The 22,941-nt window shown below is 38.3% G+C and overlaps 1 pseudogene; it reads right to left on the minus strand.

The window, feature by feature from the left end:
* Positions 1–5,573: 5,573 nt before the first annotated feature.
* Positions 5,574–22,941, minus strand: part of LOC111908803 (arginine biosynthesis bifunctional protein ArgJ, chloroplastic-like) — a 30,841-nt pseudogene continuing 13,473 nt past the window's right edge.

Here is a 22,941-nt window from a genome sequence, read left to right on the forward strand (position 1 = left end):
ACTCCGGTGGATTCGTGCTGCTGAACTCCCGGAACAGCATCAAGTCACCCCCATTGAGGTCTAGCAGCAGCCACAGCTGCAGTAGCTGCAACAGCCGCAACCTCAGTAATCGTTGTGTATGTCTCATCAAACATCTCAATCAAAGTGGTCTTGATAGACCCAAACATCCCCGGTATCTCTGTGCAGATAGCCACAACCCCCCTCGCTGTGGATCATCTGACGAAGCTCCTCGTCACTCACGTCATTGGTCTCTGGTTTTTGGTGTGTCTCAACCATGATGTCTCCGAAATACAACATAAAAATATCAGAGACTCACTCGAGTGTACTCGCACTTGATAACTCAGCCTACTTGTTCCTTATTACCCTAAGGATTCTTACTTAGACTGCGCACTGAGCCGGTGTTTTCAGTAGTACGGGCCCAATACTACCTTCTACATCGCATCAACATTCACTCCAAGTCCTCCTCCTAGGATCCCAGATCCCAAGCACTCTACATCTCGCTAAGCATAGGCTACCCTTTGGTAGACTTTTCATAATCTCTTCACTGCTACCTACTCACTCTCGAAACATCTCATAGCAGCAGTAATCTCCTAGGCTAAGGCATCACAATCAGGCCACTCTAGTCCTAATATGAATACCTAGCCTACTCTAGCGTGCATAACATATCATATCATATCTCATAACTCATAATGTAAGGGTATTTTGGGAAATCACTGTTCGGGCGCTGGCTAATCGTACACACTACTCCATTATGCTTTTCTCAAAATCTTTTACTCTTTTAGAAAAATTGTTTCTTTTCTGAAAATTTTCCTCAAATCCTCAGTTTGAGTTCAGATACGCCTTAAGGTGCATCCGAATCCGTCAAACCAAGGCTCTGATACCAACTTGTAACGACGTAAATTTTCAAAACAATTTTTCATTTTTAAATCATACTTTCAATCGTCAAAACAATATCAAACAAACTGTATCTAGTGTCATCATAACAAAAAAAATCCCAAAGTCTTAAAAGATCTCAAATACATAAATCCTCTCAGTGTGTACGGATCATGGCGGCGCCTTCCCACGGTCGTCGCTGCAACCTGAAACACATAACACAACAACTATAAGCATAAATGCTTAGTGAGTTCCCCAAAATACCACATACAACACATACGCCACTCGAGGCTACAACACGACCCTTCGGTCGATGTATCTCAGCGGGACCCTCCAGTGCCGTAGCTCGTTGGACCCTCTGGTCCGGTCATATCTCGTTGGACCCTCTGGTCCGGTCATATCTCGTTGGACTCTTCGGTCCGGTCTATATCATTGGACCCTCCGGTCCGGTCTATACAATCACATAGCGTACATATATCACATTGCACATAATCTCATACATACACATAGCACACAAGACCCTCCGGTCTACACATATATACCAGTCTAGGCAATGTATAGTGAGAAGACTCACCTCAGCTAGCAGGTGAGCAAATAACCTCGCGCTCGGATCTCGAACTAGCCTCCTCCTAACACAAAGCATGAATTTCTCTTATTAATACTCTTTTCACGACTCAGATAATCGAAGGCAGTTCTTTGTCTTTCTAACTCTTTAAAGTGGGTAAAAGACCATTTTACCCCTCCAAGGTCTCTATCACATATGTTGACCCAAACCCCACAGTCAACAGAAGTCAAACTCGAGTCAACGGTCCAAGTTTGACTCGACTCGTCGAGTGCACACCTACGACTCGCCGAGTCCCCTCGTATCCTCCGACGTCTCAAAAGTCCAGCTCAACTCGTCGAGTTGACCCCCAACTCGCCGAGTTCTCCCACAATCAATCCATCGGGACAAAACCTCGCCGACTCGTCAAGTCAGGACATGGACTCGGCGAGTCCCTTTGATCTGGTTTCTCATTCAGACGATTTCAACCAGATCTATCACTTTAAACTATATATCTATCATCCCAAGGCTCAATAATTACGTAATGCTTCGATCTTTACATTCATACATGATGCTATTGCTTCAAAATGCCAATACATGCTCTTTATGAAGGTTTTTGCTCATCAACCCTCATTTGGACAACTAAAGCTGAGACATCTAGACTCTAAGGACCTTAAGAGGTCCAAATATGAGGTTTCAAACCACAACCAGGTCTCATTCGACTCATAGATTCAAAAGAATGGAGGCAAAGCCCTAAAACTCCCAAAATGAGATCTAGTACAAGGAATAAACAAGATGAGGACTTTGTAACTTCTCTTAGCAGCTGAAACACTCAATACCACAGATCCACTACCTTCCTTTGTCCCCCATCATGAAGCTCTTCATCCTTCTTCATAGAAATGCACCAAGAATCACAATATGAGCTTCTCTCTCACTCTCTAGCTCCAAAAGAAATTAGGGTTTGCTCTCAGGGGAAGGTAGCCGCAAATGAGGCTATAAATACCTATAAATAGGTCCCAAACCCAGGAAATTAGGGTTTCTCTACCCAGCACCTACTCAACGAGTCCCTCCTCTGACTCGTCGAGTCCATTCATTAAATCCACGTAAGCAACTCGACTCGACTCGGCGAGTTGGTCCCTCAACTCGTCGACTCCCTCCTTAAATCTCAAGATTAACATACACAATAATGTCCCTGAAAATCCGGATGTTACAATCCCACACCTGAACTGCTAGAACTAGGCTCCGCCTAATAAACACAATAATTAACCCTAATTAATAATTAAGGTCAATAATCCAATTCACAAGTCCAAGCTCCTCAACTAAATCCAAATTGAGGAAAAAGACCAATTTGCCCCTCTTATGTCCAAGGCCCTCCAAGTTTGACCAAAAAGTAAAAAGTCAACAGAGTGAACCCTTTCGGTCTGTACGTAGGGCATACTGCTCGAACCAGCAAAATCAGGGACGGGCCTGCCTACGCGGAGCATAGCCAGGAGTACATCCAACGTACTCTGACTGGTCCCCAAACCCCAACTTTTATATCTTAATCCTTTAAGTCACTTATTCAAAATTCATATATGACCATTATAAAATGTCTTAACCTATAATGTCATTGACTTAAAACCTTTTCATGGCTAGATAGGCCACAAAACAGAAAACCCTAACTTTTACAACACTTTAAAAGTCACTGCACTCATGCATGAGCCAAAGAAAACGATCAAGAAACCATTTTTATGTATCAAGGCACTCTAAAACATCTAAAAGGACATCCAAAATGCTTTGGAGTACCCCATACTAACAAAGGTCCAAGCTTTGGGACAAAAAGCTCATAAATATCCATCTAAAGAGATCAAGAAATAACATCAGTAAAGTATAAACTTTATACCTTCAAAAGATGCACAAAGTGAGGTAGTTTCTTGATTCACAAGCTTGCATGCAACACTGCCTTCTTCAATTGTCTTCTTCTACAAGAAAGCACCAAAATCACCAAAAGCCTTAAAATCTTCATACACAAGGATAAGACTCAAGATTAGGGTTTGGAAGGAGTGGAGGATGTCTCTATAAGGTCCAAGGGAGGTATAAGTTTGTTTAAAGAGGGAACAAACCCTAAAATTTAGGGTTTAAGGCCTAGGCTAGTACGCCTGACGTACCACATATATACCCAACGTACTAGGGAGAGTTCCTTGATTCCAAGTGTCGATCAAGTAAGCTACACATACCTTATGTATGTCCAGTGTAAAGGATAAAGTGAAACAATTCTCGACATAAAGACAAAAAATGTAAATACCTGAAAACCGGATGTTACACCTACTACCGTAATAGACCTAATGTCATACCCTTATAACCTTCTATTGCATTATGCTTTGGCTAGATTCATGTCTCTTTGAGTCATATTCTGGCATGGAGGATATCTTATTTCATGTTCTAATGTTATATAATTATATCATAGTAGGTAACATTTCTAGTTACATGGTGCTTAGTCTTTTACGACTGCCATATTTCCTCCATCAGTCACTCTGATCATCTTTTTCTTTAATCTTTTAACTATTGTTGGATACCACATTGAAAATGGTTCTCTGAATCGATTAATTTACTTCTTTGATTTTATCTTAGTCAGACTCGATTTGTTGTGACCACTAGGGTCGAAATAACATTCATCTTCTTAGTCATTACCAAAACGTTGACAACGATGGACAACAACAAAAGAAATTCAATTACTAGTGCCTTAGTAATCTTGTGACTCATCCTAGTTCAAGTACGAATCATGTGCTTTTGGTAGTATAGGCCTATACTACCTTCCACACCTATTCATACTTATCCCAAGAATTTTCTCGTAGTTCCTATGTAACCTCACATAAAATTCACAAAACAACTTAACACATAATAATGCGTAAAGAAAAACTTCTTTAGATTCTACTATGATTTTTTATTCCTGTGATTATCTTCTCAATGATTCCACCTCGAGACTCATTATAAAAATTATTCCTTGTATAGTTTCCTGCTTACAAATCACACTATACCATAATTATTCTTACTTCATGCCTCTTATATTGGGCTACACATCTTATTACTATCTATATAGGATAAATACTATACGTCTTGAACTTTGGAGAAGTGGCTTCCTTCCATAGGCATCATCTTCTTTTGCTTCCAAGATCATCTATAATGCCCTCGCCTTTGGTGCATTTGATTTGGAATATCCTTTCTTCTTCGGGCAGTCATCCTTGAAATACCCGGATTCTCCATACTCGAAGCATAACTTTTGGTCGGCTCTACATTTGCTAGCATGGTGTCCAATTTTGCCACATCTCTAGCAGGTCACTCATTCCGGGCATTGTCCAACATGATTTAGCTTGCAGTTTTTCACACCACTTTGTTTCACTTTTATCCCTAGACTTTTTATTATGAGGGTCAAATTTCGATAATTTTCTCTTCTTGTTGGAGTTTTGGGATTCCTTCATTCTTCCTCTTCTGCCAACTCCATTCTTGTCAGTGGTTCTCTTCTTTATCATGTCTTCCATAGAACTTGCAGTCCATATGTATGCTTCGAAATTATGTGCTTGTTTAACTGACACAACGTACTCCCATTGAAGTCCCTTGGAATACCTATCAATCTTTTCTAATTCGTACAGAACAACACGTAGGGCGAACTCCAATTTATCAGTGAAAGAATTTGTATACTCATCAATAGACATGCTCCCTTGTTCAATGTTTGAAGTTGATTCTCTAACTCCAACATATTATCTGCTGAGCAGAACTTGTGTTTGAAGTGGGTCAATAATTCTTCATATGTCAGTTGCAGAGGCTTGTTAGGACTAAAAGTTTTTTGCAATGTATTCCACCAACGGATAGTTGCACCCTTGAGTTCTCTTACAACATAGGTGTTCTGCAACTTTCCCACACAACCGCAGGTTATGAAGGCTAGCTCCATTTCTGAAATCCAATCCAGGATTCCTACGAGATCCTTTTTCCCACTAAACAACGACAGTTTGCAATTTGTTAAGTCCTTATACTTGCACTAGCCTCTAGGCTTATTATTCCTTTGATCTCTAAGTTTTTCGAAGGAGGGAGTGATACTTGATGACTTTCTGAGTCATCGTTCCCTTCTTAAACTGTTATTTGAAGAGAGGAATCGATCCATTGTTGACTCTTTCCACGAATATCAGTTTTTGACCACTGATACTCCACCCTTAGCGTTAGCTAGCCCTTGGGTTAGTACTTCCATAAACTCATGCCTTTGTTGATCTAGAATGTTTTGCATCATCAATTGAACTTCATCCACCGGGAACTGAGCAATTTCTACTCCAACATTTTGAGGTGTTGGACCTCCTTCGTTATTGATGACTCTACCGCTCCTCGGGATTGTCATATCGTTCTATACACCAAAAAAGAAGTTCAACATATCGAGTTTATTATGATATGGAGGGTTTATAGGTGTGTTTTGATGCATAATTCCTCATTATTACTCTGAAAAATTATATGCCAGTTCTAATATATTTTTTTATATGTTTTAGAGTCCTAAACACTTAAAATTTCCCAGATTCAGATCGAAAATAGACCATAGATCCTCATAAATAATAACAATATAGGTAGGAAACCTAAGAGATGTTATAATATAATTCATTTAGCACATAATAACAACTAATGCATATTCCCTAAAATATTTTAGTGTTTGTGTCAATTTCGGTATATTGCCTAAAATAAAATTGCCACTCACCTCACAATCATTGCTTAACATTCTAAGTTTAAATAGAGAAATCTTCTAAAATTCATTGTTTGCTTAAACTAATGCTCTAATACCAACTGTGACATCCCTAATTTTCACGGTCCAAAAAAGACCCTTTTATTTATGCTTATTTTAAATTAGAGTGATCTATATAATTGCAGAATTTGTTCCATAAAATATATTTCAGAAGAAAATGTTCTTCATTGATTATTAAAATTTGAGATGTCATAATTGATAAAAAAACATAAGCATAAATGTAATCATTGCAAGCCTTACATTAACATATTGTACTCATGGCCTAAACTCCTCAAATCTCTTAGTGAATTGTATCTTTGTATCACTACCTATGATACAAAGAAACTGAGTGGCTTACGCTTTGGAGTCTGGTGAGCACATAAGGTTTTAAACCCACAATATTGTAATTATATAGTGTTCACGATAAACATATAACTTCCGATTACCCATTCCCGTTATTTTTACTCTCTAATCCCTAATGCTAATCTTAAGAGACCTACCCTAAAGGATCTCTGTGAGTAGACAATACCACTTCGAGGAATCCGTAGCAATATGTGTCAACAAGGCAACCCTGCAGGTGATAGAGTACCCAAAAAAACAACTTTACTTTTCCTTGAAAAGTATGATCATTAAAACCTACAGGTGGCAAACCTGCTAGTGTTCCAACAGACTACCTAGAATAGTCAGTGGTCGTCACCTATACTCTATTAGATGAATGGTCCCAGTAATACAATGTGTGACTTCTCACTATTATTTTATTTCCTCAAAAACCTTTTACTACCAAACGCATTAATTTATTTTTAACAAAACCCTACACTACCAAAAGCGAATATGGTAAAGTAATTTATATAAATATAATCATATCATATTATACCAAAAATATCAAGCACACGGATACTAAGCACACATAGCATTTAATAGATACTTCATACCCAATGTGACGTACTTTATATCCCAAAAATTCTCTCGGTGAGCTTTACGAATTTCATTAAGGTCCCATAATCTAATTCACATTCTAAAAAAAAATCATATTTAGACAGATTTTACGATACGTAGAGTCGTGTCGGTTCACGAAATCCTTAGTTTTACGACTACTATCACTTTCGTTTGTACTACTTAGGCTAATTAGCAGATTAAGCCTTCTATAAATAATAAATTAAAAATAAAATGATAATTAGCCAATTGATTCTAAAATAAAGTTGTAGACCTCGTTGGTAGCTACGTGTGGATATAAAGAACGTCAGAAGCGAAGCTCGTATGAAGAAGTTATGGAATTTTCAAAATCTATGTTTTGCGCGGCGCGTAGAGCGCACAATGCGCGCTTCTAGAAGGTGGCTATGCGGACCAGCAGGAAATTGACATGTGGCAACATTTCAAAGGAGAGACTCTAACAAGTGTGTGTGGCATCCCCTCCAATACTACCTTTAAATAGCTACATTTTGCAGCCATTTCCTTCTCCCATTCACCTTGAATCATTTGGAAATCATTTTGTACTCCTAGCCCCTTTTACGTTTTTAGTTACTGGCCACTTCAGTGAGACCCTATGATACCAAAGAGCCAAAGAAATAGAAGTGCTCGGTATCAAGGTTTTGCCTATGATCTTCCCGATTTTCACTAGGATGCCTGTAAGTTAAGCTATGCTTTAATTATAACTTATATTTATTTTCATAGTTGTTGTTATGAATGTATGAATAAGACTTATCAGTAATTATTAATACTGATTGATCTACTTATGGAAGAGGCGTCTAGAATGGTCGCGTGGGCTTGGTTGTTTGATTTCAGAAAGACTATATGCTGAAATGGTCTTGCCTCCCAACTTTCCTGCCTGGCTGATCCTTATTTAATAGAACTCTCAGTATTCATTGGGATTAGTGGAGGATCTAGCTTTCGTTACCATATGATCATATAGATTAATAAGTCATAATACTATAGGTTACAACTTATTAAGCGTTATACCTGCCAGTTGGATCGCCAATAGAAGCACCCAAATAGCTGTCATTCGTCTGAGTAATCGTCCGAGTGAATTTTCTCACTATATTTGGTGCTCCTGGATGTATCCTTTATATCTTAGGATATAGGTTCCCTGTATTATGACATATAATAGTTCTGATGACTCGTATGCCTTGATCATCACAGGTTGGATCAGATCAATTTGGCAAGAATCAATGAATCAAAATCGAGTACATTCCTTATTGTCCTAGGAGGACAAAGGAGATGTATTATTATGGAAGATATCAATGTAAAGGTTACACTAATGCTAAGTTCCACACTAATAAAGACAAATATGTTCGCAGTTGGGATTCATGCTTTTACAGGATTGTGAAGTATTAGCTTAGAAGAGTACGAAGTAATACACCAAGGTGGATTTAAGAATAAACTTAGAATATAATGCAACCAATTAAAATGAAAAGGAAGCTATGTGACTAAAATAGATTCATCATTGTTGAAATTCAATCATTATTGGTCCTTTTGAAGGTTCTTGTCAATGAAAGGTGAACTTACATTGAGTTGGATCCTAAGTCATGCATGCTGATATGTTGTATACTCAGTAAGTACCATCATGTTTGATAATTTTTCAAATGTAAAGATATCATAGTCAATATAATCATATCAAAGGAAAATATTTTCGCTACATTCACTAAGTCAACAAGTCTGATAGTAAGACTTAGTCATAAGGCATTTGATTTCTAAATGATTTGAATTGAGCACAGTTGGAATAGTATGTTTTAATTTAGAAACATATAACAATATGAATTATAATCATTTTTATTTTTTATTTTGTGGAGACTTAATAAAAAGCATTTGTTGTTATCAAACTTGTGTAATTCATTACTGCATTATACTTTTCCATGTTTTAAACCCACTTCCAGAATATTTAATTATGTTCAAAACTCCACAGACAGTCATACTCTTAGTAGCGTGTATTGGAATTTAAGGCAATCATGATTGTTAGTTGATTGGACCAAACGAGATTAGACATTGCATAAGATATTACGCTAACATTGCATGAGTACTTGAAATGTGAATTTTAAGTACTCAAAAAACCTATTGTAACAACCTAATAATAAGACCCAAAATTTCTCATTTTTAAATTACTAAAATAGTAAATCATATTGTTTTCGTAAATCCAAGGTAATCAATGTTTTATTAATACATCATCGTCATTAGAGTAAATCACAAAATGCGGAAACATGTGGTGTGTGCTCTGCAATCATCCTGTGCTCTTCCATTTGAAAACTAAAGTACTTGAAACATAAATTGAAAACCATAAGCACAATGTTTAGTGAGTTCCCCAAGATACCACGTACCATACATATATGATCACATATTGGGTCCCCGCCCTCCATCGGGCCCTGCATGCTATCGAGTCCCACTCGGCCTTGGGCCCCGCCTGGCATTGAGCCCCGCTCGGACTACAGATGTATCAATCACTAGGCATCGCCTAACATCTATCACCTTAACATATAAACCATGGTTCGACATTGGTGCCTTCGACCAGTTAAACTTAATGAGGAGACTCCCCTCACACTTCCGAATATTACAGAAAGAATCACTCGTTGTTGGCCCGCTAGAATCCCCACGCTAAAAATCACAAAATAATCATCCAGTCAAAAATCGAATCCTAATCTAGGCTAAGTGTCCAAACTAGGGTAAAAGACCTTTTTACCATTTTCATAACTTGGCCCAAAGCCAAGACCCAATCCAACAATCTAAAAGCCCAAATTCCAAATAAACACCCAAGGCCCAAACATGGCCCAATTTTCCAAATTGTGCCTAAATCCCTTCCATGGGCCTTAACCTAAGGCCCAATAAAATTCCCATCCCAAAATACTAGGAATCAAATGGCCCAACAAATTCCCAAACATCTAAGCCCAAACCATAGCCCAAACCGAAGACGAAAAGATCTGAGGTCCATTTTGCTGATTATGTGGGGCGTACTCAGCTATATGCTAAGAGTACATGCTTTAGGGCTTGTACGTTGCGCGTACAGGCTTATACATGCTGGATATAGTGTCAAAGTCCATAACTGTATTTTGGTATGTACTTGACCCGACCCGACATGGTCCATTTGGGTTGCACTTCACCCGAACAATTTATGGATAAGCTTTTGAGAATAGTACAAGTTATGATTTATTAGTATATTATAAGTTCTAATATATTAATATAAGATCATATTATTTAATTAGTATTGATCTATAATTAATCTAGGATTAATTTAGAGATCAAAAGTATTACTAATTAAATATGGGCTTCTATATTTATATAGTGTGGGCTAATGCTTATTTGGAATGGGCTAGGCTTGCGTGGAAAGTCCATGGATACTCCATGGAGCTTTAACCCATGGATCTCATGGAAATGAAGAGAGATGGGTATTAGGGTTTACATGGATGTAACCCTAATCCACCACACTATATAAAGGAGGCTTTGGTTCTTGAAATCACACTAGTTGAGGTGAGTAAACCAAGAGGGCCGATTTCAAGATAGTAGTGACTATTCTCTCAAAGTTCCAAGTTTTTGGTGATTTGTGATTTCCATTTGAGGCATCCACACTATTGGTGCTAGGCTCTAAAACTCCAAGGAATCAACTACAACTACAAGGTAAGTATTTCTACTAGCTTTATTTGCTTCAAGTTCCCCATGCCATGCTAGTTAGTATATGAACCATGGAAAAATAATTATTTGCATGTATCTTAGACAAACATAGATCCAAGGTTTATTAGGGTTGCATGTACACTTAGGAAGTGTTAGAATGCTCAAAACCTAGCAGTGGTATCAGAGCCTAGGCTTGTTTGTTTGATACTTGATGCAAAATATTGGAAGAAGTCGAAAAACTTGTTGTCTGCCTGATGAACTCACCGAGTCCATGGGGGGACTCGCCGAGTTCATGTGTATCTTCATCCTACTCGGCGAGTAGGTTCGTGCACTCAACGAGTAGGAGCCACAGAATGCAAATTTTCGACTTTCGCTGCTGGAAATGGACTAGAAACATTACCCTAAACTGTTTTGGTGTTATAAAACTTGTTTTAGATGGTTTAATGTTTGTTCTAATCCATTTACAATGGCTAATATCAATTTTTCATGATTATATGTGTTCATATGATCTTGAAACTTTGAAATGGATATTCATGTTCTTGATCTTATGAATTTAGATGATCATAGGAATTACTCGTAACCTACTTGGTAGTTTAATTCTTGATCATAATGTGTTTTAATGGAGTCCATAACTTGTCCTCAAGTTATGGAAAACGAAGAGTCACACTTGAATTAAAACCATTAAAAGAACACAAGAGTTAGAAAAATGAAGAGTCTTCATTTTTATTACTCTATTTAACTCATAAGTTACAGGAAATGAAAAGTTTTGAATGCTTACAAAACTTGCCCTCAAGTTTTGGAACAAGTAAAGTCATATTAAAAACTTTAGTTCCAACCCTTAGAATTTTAAAAGTTAAAATTCAATCCTTATACTTATAATATTATAAGTTAATATATATATATATATATATATATATATATATATATATATATATATATATATATATATATATATATATATATTTGTATAAGATCAAAGTCGTCTTACCGCTAGTACGCCTCATTCACGAAGCTAGTCTATAAGGTGGGTATAAGGTTGTTGCCTATGAAATGGCAACTTAATGGGTGTCCACTCTCACCCACCACTTGCTTGACTGGTGGATGTTCGTTAGTCGAACGGGTAAGACAAGGACTTATAAATTCTCATTTAAAATTATGATGAATATTATAAAGTAACTAAATGTTTTATTAAAATTATGATGAATATTATAAAGTAACTAAATGTTTTATTAAATTCTCACCCACCGCTTCCTTGATCGGTATAGGGTCGTTAGTCGAACGGATAAGACGAGGACTTATAAATTCTCATTAAAAGTATGATGAATATTATAAAGTTACTTTAGGAAAAATGTGAATAAGGTGCTAATCCATGAAATTACACTTTACACTTTGTCTAAGTCGTTAGTGGAGCGTGTGTGGTTAACCGGCACACTAACTTGGACTTAACAAGGTAGGTAAAGGTTGACTTAATGTCTATCATAGTATCGATGGAGCGTGTGTGGTTAACCGGTACATCGATTGAGGGGTAATACATTAAGGGTACCAAGTAATTTGCATGGTTACTACAAACCTCGTTTTGTGATCCTCGGCATCCCAGTCACAAAACTTGGAGGGCACACTCGAGATTGAAACATGCCTTTGAAAAGTTCATTGAATCTCAAAAGAATCTAGGAGTTTCTAAGAACCAAATTAAATATTTTTAATATTTCGTCTTTGGTGGAAATTGGTGAATCGTCATTCACCTACCTTTCAATTATGTTATTACTTAGATTACGGCATACCTCTTCTAAGTATAATATATTGTGATTGGGTCCTAGCCTTAATACTACATTTGGGTGTTTTATTAAGGACTATCTCTATATCTAAACTAATCCTTTCTTTCTCTTTTTAGATGTCTGCAAACAACGCTGCTTCTGGCTCTAATCATAGTGGCTCCTTTTCTCTTATGAATTTGTGTGGGAAAGTCACTTTTGATGGATCCAACTTTAATGAATGGATCAGAAACATTAGAGTGATTACTCGCTACGAGGACAAGGAATATGTCCTCGATAAGGAGCTTAAGGAGATTGATGAGACAGTTGCTACTCCTCAAGAGATCGCTAAGTTTAGGGCACATGAAAGGGATGCCACCAAGGTGGCATGCATCATGATGGCCACTATGACCGCGAATCTCCAAAAATCCAATGAAGGTTTCTACCCCTATGAGATGCACCAAGACTTGATGGAAAGATACCATCAAAGTGCTCGTCAAGAGAGGTATGAAATAATCTCCTCCATGATAACAACTCGCATGAAGGATGGTGAACCCATCACGGGCCACATGCAGAAAATGCAAAGATTTGTGGACCGTTTGCTGAAGCTTAATGTGAACTTCCCCGAGGAGCTTGCAATAGATATCATTTTGCACTTCTTACCTTCATGTTATGATCAATTCCACATGACATACCACATGAACAAGGAAGAGGTCACACTCAGCAAACTTCAAGGACTCTTAAAGACCACGGAAAGTGGTCTTAAGGGTAAGGCGATTGTTACTCCTACTCCTACAAACTCCGCCCCTGTCTTGGCAATCGGGAAAGGACGAGGGAAGAAGAGAAAGAGTTCTTCGAAGGGTACCAAGGTTAGGACCCTTGATGGCTCTTCTTCAAGTGGAACCAAGAAAGGTTTCATCACTCCTTCGTCTGACCCCAAAGAGGCTGAATGCTTCTATTGTCATGAAAAGGCACATTAGAAGCGGAACTGCCCAAAGTACCAGCAGGATGTGAAGGATGGAAAAGTTAAACCCAACGATGCATGTACTTACACTATCTTATCTAATAAATCACCCCATTCTAATTATTGGGTCCTTGATACCGGTTGTGGTATTCATATCTGTTCTGATTTACAGGGACTAAGAAGAGGTGAGAATGTGGAGCAAGGAAGAATAAACTTGATCATGGGAAACAGGAAAGCTTCACCTGTCATCAAGATTGGAGTTTATACTTTATCGCTAAGTAGTGAGTTTAGCTTAGATTTGAATAAGTGTTGTTATTCACCAGAAATGGAAAGAAATATTATTTCCTTTCATGCATTGTATAAACAAGGTTTCACATTTTCATTTGATAATGAAGTTGGTTCGATTAGTGCTTTCTTTAATAATGTTCTTTATTTTAAAGCATTACCTTGTGATGGCGTGTATGAAACAGTATATGTGGTTGATAACTTAGGAAATAATGTATTGTGTATTGATTCTGTGAATAACAATAACTTGGATAAAGCATCACTATGGCATTATCGTCTTGGACATATAAGCATGAAATGCATAGGCCAACTCCAAAAAGGATGGAGTCTTGGAGTCATTTGACCTAAGGTCAGATGATAGTTGAGAATCATGCTTACTTGGGAAAATGACAAAGTCACCCTTCATAGGTTCTTGTGAGAGGGGTGAAGGTTTGTTGGACCTTGTACACACGGATGTGTGTAGACCATTCAAACATGCCACAAGGGATGCTAATCGTTATTATTTGACTTTTATTGATGATTACAGTAGATATGGATATGTCTACTTAATCAAGCATAAGTCAGAGACTTTCGAAAGGTTTAAGGAATTTAAAAAGGAAGTCGAGAATCAATTGGGCAGGAACATTAAGATGCTTCGATCCGATCGAGGTGGTGAGTATCTTAGTTCAGAGTTCCTCGATTATCTTAGGGAATGTGGGATTGTCTCACAATTGACACCTACCAAGACACCATAGTTGAATGGTGTAGTTGAGAGGCGTAATCGAACCTTGTTGGATATGTTTCGTTCCGTGATGAGTCGAGCTTCGCTACCAATCTCATTTTGGGGGTATGCCTTAGAGACTGCCGCCCATATCCTTAATCTAGTCCCTACAAAGAAAGTTGCCAAAACTCCTCACGAGATGTGGACTGGTAAAGTACCCAAACTAGACCACATCAAGATTTGGGGTTGTGAGGCTTTTGTGAGGCGCGAGACTCATGATAAGCTAGAACCCCGAAGCGAGAGGTGTATTTTCATCGGCTACCCACAAAGATCCTTTGGTTACCTCTTCTACAGACCTGGTGATAATGTGGTCTTTATAGAAAGAAGAGGAGTCTTTCGAGAGAGAGAGTTTATAAGCCAATGAGACAATGGGAGGCAAATTGACCTTGAAGAACTTCAAGAGTCAAGTGGTAAAGGAACTTCAAACCCTAGCCCTCAACCTGAGGAGGAAACTCCTGTTGAGCCAACTGAAGAATCTATACCTCTGAGGCGTTCCACCAGAGTTAGGAACGCACCTGAGCATTATTATGGTTTTCATATTACTGCAGAAGGTGAGACACTTATCAGTGATAACACACTAGTAAATCTAGATGAGCCTAACAGCTATACGGAAGCCATGGCAGGCCCTGAGGCTGCTAAATGGAAAGAGGCTATGGATAGTGAGATACAGTCCATGTATGACAATCAAGTTTGGAACTTGGTTGACAATGTACCTGATCGAAAGGTAGTTGGGTGCAAATGGATCTTCAAGAAGAAGACTGACATGGATGGTAATGTACACACTTATAAGGCACGACTGGTTGTAAAGGGTTATTCTCAAACTCCGGGAGTTGATTATGATGAGACCTTTTCACCAGTGGCCAAGATAAAGTCTATTAGGGTTCTGTTAGCCATTGCTGCATTTCATGACTATGAAATATGGCAAATGGATGTCAAACCCGCTTTCCTTAATGGAAAGCTGACTGAAGATGTTTACATGGTTCAGCCAGAGGGTTTTGTTAGTACAAAGTACCCCAATAGAGTGTGTAAACTCGAGAAATCCATTTATAGATTGAAACAGGCACCTCGCAGATGGAATCTTTGCTTTGATGAGAAAGTCAAGGAATTTGGCTTTTCAAGGAGTGAAGATGAATCTTGTGTCTATATCAAGGCTAGTGGGAGCATAGTCAGCTTTTTGGTACTGTATGTGGATGACATACTACTCATAGGAAATGACATCCCAAACCTGCAGGAAGTAAAGTCCTGGCTTGGGAAGTGTTTCGCTATGAAGGACCTTAGTGAAGCTGCCTATATCCTAGGGATAAGGATTTTGAGAAACAGGAGTAAAAGACTAATTTGACTTAGTCAAAGCACCTATGTGGACAAAGTGTTGAAAAGATTCAACATGCATAACTCCAAGAAAGGTGAGTTACCCATTCAGAGTAACGCCAGATTGAGTAAGACACAAATCCCTAGTACTGAGGCTAAGATAGCAGAAATGAGTCGACTACCTTATGCTTCAGCTGTAGGATTGATCATGTATGCTATGACGTGTACTCGACCTGATGTAGCTTTTTCTTTGAGCATGGTTAGCAAGTATCAGGGGAACCCTGGCAAGGCACACTGGACTGCGGTAAAGAATATCCTCAAGTACCTACGAAGGACTAAGGACTGGGTCCTTACCCTTGGTGGGAGTGATAGCTTGAGAGTTGTAGCGTATAGTGATGCTAGCTTTCAGACTGATAGGGATAATTTCCGCTCTCAGTCGGGCTGGGTCTTTACCCTAAATGGAGGCGCAATTACTTGGAAAAGTTCCAAGCAAGAGATAGTGGCTGATTCCACTTGTGAATCAGAGTATATAGCAGCAAGCGAGGCGGCAAAGGAGGCTATATGGTTGAAGAACTTCATCGGAGACCTTGGAGTTGTACCAGCTATAAAAGAGCCAATGGAGATTTTCTGTGACAGCAATAGTGCGGTTGCCTTAGCCAAGGAACCAAGGGATCACGGGAGATCCAGGCACATCGACAGAAAATATCATTTTATCAGACATCGCATAGAAGAAGGAATCCTCGTGGCAAAGAGGGTATCATCGGATGAGAACCCAACAGATCCCCTCACGAAGGGACTAAGTAGGGTTAAGCATCTCCAACATGCTCGGAGCATAGGGCTGAAGGATGATATAAGTTTTAGTAGTTAGATAAATTATGAAATTTGTAAAGTGTAATTGACATTAGATGATGAATAAAAGGTGTTTTATTTATGAGTAAAGTGTTGCTATCTCTTGTTGATCGTTAACTATATTTCTTTTGCATGTTTTGACTTCAAGAATAATTATGTTTGGTATATAATATTATTCGAATCTCCACAGTCGGTCATACGTCGGAAGTAGGTATGAATCAAGACTGTCATGATTGGTTGCAGAGGTCTAAGGTGTTGGACATGGCTACAACAATCATGAGTGCTCATAAGTTTTGAGCATTGGACTCAACCCACGCTCACTGGAATCACTTCATGGAATTTATCTCGAGTGATCGAGAGACGGTAATATGATATAAGTCTTCAAACCTAGAGATATGATTTGTTACTTACGAGTTGGTTATGCATTGATTGTACGAAAACGCATTGGTAACTCGATGTTATAAAACGTGCCTTTGTGTATAATTCATTGAGTAGTAAAACAAACATATGAGTCGAAGTTTATCTGTTCCTTCTAGGATTAGAAGCGATATCTGGGCCCCTCGATGATTTTGTTTTGACCTATGTATCGGGCCCGGTCAGAACTAAATTGATGTGTTCAGTTAAGTTCTATGTCAAACAAATCGGAAATCCTGAAACAAATGTTGGACAATAAGTAAGACCATGTTCCATGTATTTGTCCGGCTGATATCTAGAACAGAGGATTATATGATCACTTATCTAAAATGGCGCGTTCTAGTTCAACAGAGTTTAAAGAGCTACGATTGCTGATTGGTTCCTGAAGTCATACTTGCAACTATAGTTATTAGACTTATCCAAGTGGGAGACTGTTGGATATAGTGTCTAAGTCCATAACTATATTTGGTATGTACTTGACCCGACCCGGCATGGTCCATTTGGGTTGCACTTCACCCGAAAAATTTATGGATAAGCTTTTGAGAATAGTACAAGTTATGATTTATTAATATATTATAAATTCTAATATATTAATATAAGATCATATTATTTAATTAGTATTGATCTATAATTAATCTAGGATTAATTTAGAGATCAAAAGTATTACTAATTAAATATGGGCTTCAATATTTATATAGTGTGGGCTAATGCTTATTTGGAATGGGCTAGGCTTGCATGGAAAGTCCATGGATACTCCATGGAGCTTTAACCCATGGATCTCATGGAAATGAAGAGACATGGGTATTAGGGTTTACATGGATGTAACCCTAATCCACCACATTATATAAAGGAGGCTTTGGTTCTTGAGATCACACTAGTTGAGGTGAGTAAACCAAGAGGGCCGATTTCAAGATAGTAGTGACTATTCTCTCAAAGTTCCAAGTTTGTGGTGACTTGTGATTTCCATTTGAGGCATCCACACTATTGGTGCTAAGCTCTAAAGCTCCAAGGAATCAACTACAACTACAAGGTAAGTATTTCTACTAGCTTTATTTGCTTCAAGTTCCCCATGCCATGCTAGTTAGGATATGAACCTTGGAAAAATAATTATTTGCATGTATTTAGACAACCATAGATCCAAGGTTTATTAGGGTTGCATGTACACTAAGGAAGTGTTAGAATGCTCAAAACCCAGCAATACACCCAACGTGCTCCTCCTGTTCGGCCACCTTTCACATTCAGCCCTTAATCCCTCAAGACATTGCTCCAAAATGTAGAATTGACTTCCTTGAGCTGAATTATCATCTAAAGTTGCTAACTTTACGTTCATGCATGGCTTAATGAAGCTCTTAAAGCTCAAGAGGACTTAGCAAATGACTTAATGCATGCATGTGACAAAAAAATCCCATAAATATTTCACCTTATGCCATATGAGTCCATAACAAGCTCATATCTAAAAGAATAGGTCCTTAAAACAATCCAACTCCTCAAACCAACCCAAAAAGGGACCAAAAATATAAATATAAAGAAATGAAGAGATCTAATCATGGAGAAGACAAGGTTTGAACTTGATACCGCAATAAGCTTGCAACAGGGGTGATGATTCTTGATCTATAACCTTCTCACTAAGCGAAGCACCTTCCAATTTCTATACTTCCTTCACAAGGCGCAAAACAACCACCAAAACCTTATGAAGAACTCAAGTGCATAACAATGGAGGCTAATGGATGACTTTTAGGGTTAGGAGGCTAAGAGGCTGGTAAAGAGGCCATCCCCATTGACTTAAGGTGTTTATATAGGGTGCAACACCCTAAAATTAGGGTTTCTTAATCCCCTCGTATGCCTCGTGTAATCCTTGTATGCACAACGTATGAGGCCTCGTACTCCCAATCCACCCTTTGCAGTACGCTAAGCGTACACCAAATTATTATTGGATTAGGTGTCTAAGCCCATAACTATAACTGGTATGTACTTGACCCGAGAGTAGCATGGTCCTTTTGGGTTGCCTTCATCAATGCAAATTGATAGGATAGACTTTAAAGAATAAGGTTATTTGTGATTTGTTAATATATTACAAGGATAATATATTAATATGAAATTATATTATTTAATTAGAATTGATCAAGAATTAATTTGGTGATCAAAAGAGACTAATTAAATGTACGGGGACTGATTTGGTAAATCAATGATTCTTATAGTGTGGGCCAATGATCCATGGCTATTTGGGTGGGCTAAACCAACATGGATAGTCCATGGAGGTTAACCCATGGAGCCTAAGTAAGATGAAGATTCATGGTGCATTAGGGTTTGCATGGATGTAACCCTAGCACTTGCCACACAATAAATAGATACTCCTAAAGCCAAAATCGGTTACACCTATCATTCTTAGAGTTTGATATTGATTTTGAGCTAAGCAACTTATTCTCTCAAGCGACCTTTTCCAATTGGTGTTTGTGACATATTAGAGGCATCACATTTGAGGTGCTAAAGCTTTTGAAGGCCAAGAACTACCAGTCCTATTAAGAGGTGAGTTATCCAACTAGTTATTTTGTTCAAATGTTTGCTAGTTATGATAAATACATTAGAAAATCAAATTGCATGTATAATTAGAGAAAACATAGATCCAAAGCATCTAGGGTTGCATGTGAACCATAAGGTTGTTAGAGTGCTCAAAACCCTTCGCCTTGTCGCGATCCCCTGATGTACCTGAAACAATAAACTGAAACTGTAAGCCTAAAAGCTTAGTGAGTTCCCCTAAAATACCGATACACTACACATAATACATATACAATTAACAACATAAATTGGGTCCATAGTGTCACACCCCAAAACCAAGAACGGCGGAAACGTTCTGGAGCGGAGGACGTCATGTAAGGTAATCACAACACAGTAAATGTAAATAGGCAAACAACATCATCCATTGCATTAAATATATAAATTTAATACATGCGTGTTTTGTACAGTTTTAGACACCAAAAATATAACGTAAATCAAAATAATAAAATGATGAGTCTTGAGTACGCTCCATCATCTCAAAAGCTGGCATCGGTACCTGTCTACTGATGACCTGAGAATACAAGTTATTTTGAAAGAGTTTATCAGCATTAAGCTGGTGAGTTCATAAGTGTTTTAGTGTCAATGTTCATTTTCAAAAACGTTTGAACTTGTCCCAAAGTATAAGTTTGTAAAAATGTAAATACATGTTTAAAAGTATTTGCAAAAGTTTGAATCTCTCAGAAAATCCTATATTTTCTATAAAAGTAACCTTCTACCAAGGCTTAATAGTTTTGTAAACTCGTCTGTTGTAAAAGTGTGTGATTACCCAAGTATAACTATCATTTGATAAAATATAGTTTGTACATTAATGCTTAAGTGAGATTATCACCAAAATATGTAATGGGTAAATCATTGTAGTACTGTAGTTTTGTATAATAAGAACTACTGTTGTACTAATTACTACTACCTTAAACCGGATTTATATTAAGGTATAATGTGATAATTGCACCATACTATCGACTGATAACAACGACATAAAGAACGGTCGTAATAACGGAATGACGTTTGGCACCCGCAGACCTGCAGGTCCGGCTGTAGCTAGCAGCAAGGTGTAGGATAGTCAATCCAGTATAGATCTATACGCAAACTCAACGCTCTCCCTCCAAGAGAATTCTGGCTACAACTCGGGCCATGACATTTAAGGCATGCTCCGATACAGTGGATCACATTTGTTATCGTATCCTTGCATGTGTGATGAAATGTTTCTTGTTCTAGTATAGTTGTATATGTTCTCGTAGTATAGTTGTATATATTCCCTTCCTAGTATAGACTCATGAATGAACTGACTCATTGATCTAGCAGTTGTAATAGTATGATTCTGTGTTACCCCGATGGTAACTTGTTAACAGTGTGTTTAGTACGTATGATTATGGAAGTACTTTTATGTCTATATATGTATATTTGATATATAATTAATATGGAAACGACCTTCGGATGGTCACCCAAAATCCTATCAGACCACATCCAAATCGAGGAAAAGGAAACAAGGTGGATAGCCTTCCTAAGCCTTTTAAACATTATTTATACGTCTATACATATATGGGCATGCAATTTGTAATTTAAAAACATAAATAAGTGTTTATAAGACATTTGAAACATAAGTATATTTTATTAAAGAAAGATTAACTTGATGTCAATCTATAAAACAATTTGAAGGCGTAGATTTGATTAAAACAGTTTAAGTATAAGGAACATTTGCTTAAATCACAGTTGCAGTGTAAATTCGAATAGTAAATGGGTTTGGAAAACATTTAGAAGTAAAACAGTTTGATATATATAGTTTGAATAGTGATAAAACCACTGATTTCCCTAGTTATTAATCACATGTGATTAGAGCAATCATAAGTGATTGAAACAATAACTATAAGTAATTAACTTGTATTCCCCCCCTTTGAAAGCATATAAACGCATTTAGAATATTTAACAGGTTGATTAGGGGGTATGAAACTCACTTGATTGATTGAAGAAAGCGAGATGGAAAACCGGGCAGAGTCTCGTCTCAGAAAACGGATTTTTCTCGGGATTCTCGGGAATCTTGGGAGTAAAATCGACCCTCGGGACTTGAGCAAAAAGACCAGAGCTTCGGGTTATAACGGGCACGGAAAACGAGACAAAGTTGTGAGAGAGAGGAGAGAAATGAGCAACATTTTCGGAAAGCCTCGCATCCTATTTATAGGAAGGCTGAACCGCCTCCGAACGCGGGGCGTACGCTCGTACGCAGCGCGTACACGTACGTTATGCATGACCGAAGCCTCGACTGCCTCGGTTCGGATGGGACGGGTTGCTGGGTACGCGGGTCGGATGGGACGGCGGGTCGGATGGGACGTCGGGTCGGACGGGTCGGAGCTTCGGACGGGTCGGACGGGTTAGAACTCTTCGGATAGTGCGACGTGGACGATCCGAGACCCTCGATCTCAGTACGCGGGGCGTATGAAGGTACGCAGGGCGTACTTCGGTCCAATCCGATGACTCCCCTTCGGATATTACCGGGAATTTATAATTAAATTTTTATTTATTTTAAATAAACTTCAAAAATTCATATCTCTCTCATACGAACTCCGTTTTTGACGTTCTTTATATCCACGCGAAGGTGAGACCATGATCTACGACTTTCGTTTAGATTCCGTTGGCAAATTCCGAAATTATTTTTATTATTTATTTATTAAAATGACGTGATTAAGGAATTTCTTCAAGATTTCATAACTTCCTCATCCGGAGTCAGATTTGGACGTTCTTTTTATGTACGCAAACCTCGATATGATTCCTATTACTTTATTTAATCCGAATAAGATTTTAGGAAGGTTACATTTTGACCTAAATTTGATCGGTTTTACATTACATTGACCCGAAATATCGGGTTGTCACATCATCCCCCCGTTAGAAGGAATTTCGTCCCGAAATTAGAATTTTAAGCAAGCTAGAATTTACAAATAACTAAGCAAAAAGGTGAGGGTATTTCAGTTTCATCTGATCCTCACGTTCCCAAGTGAATTCCGGTCCTCGCTTGGCATTCCAGCGAACCTTCACGATAGGGATACGGCTTTGCTTTGTCTGCTTGACCTCACGGTCCATGATCTCTATAGGTTCTTCCACGAAGTTGAGGCTCTCGTTGATTTCGATCTCGTCGAGTGGGATTACGAGAGTCTCATCGGATAGACACTTTTTCAAGTTAGATACGTGGAATGTAGAATGTACGTTATGAAGTGCGTCTGGTAGTTCGAGTTTGTAAGCTACGGGGCCGACTCTTGCAAGAATCTTGAAAGGCCCTATGTACCTCGGATTAAGCTTCCCACGCTTGCCGAAGCGTAT

This window comes from Lactuca sativa, chromosome 6 (assembly GCF_002870075.4).
Source record: "Lactuca sativa cultivar Salinas chromosome 6, Lsat_Salinas_v11, whole genome shotgun sequence".
Classification (NCBI taxonomy): Eukaryota; Viridiplantae; Streptophyta; class Magnoliopsida; order Asterales; family Asteraceae; genus Lactuca; species Lactuca sativa.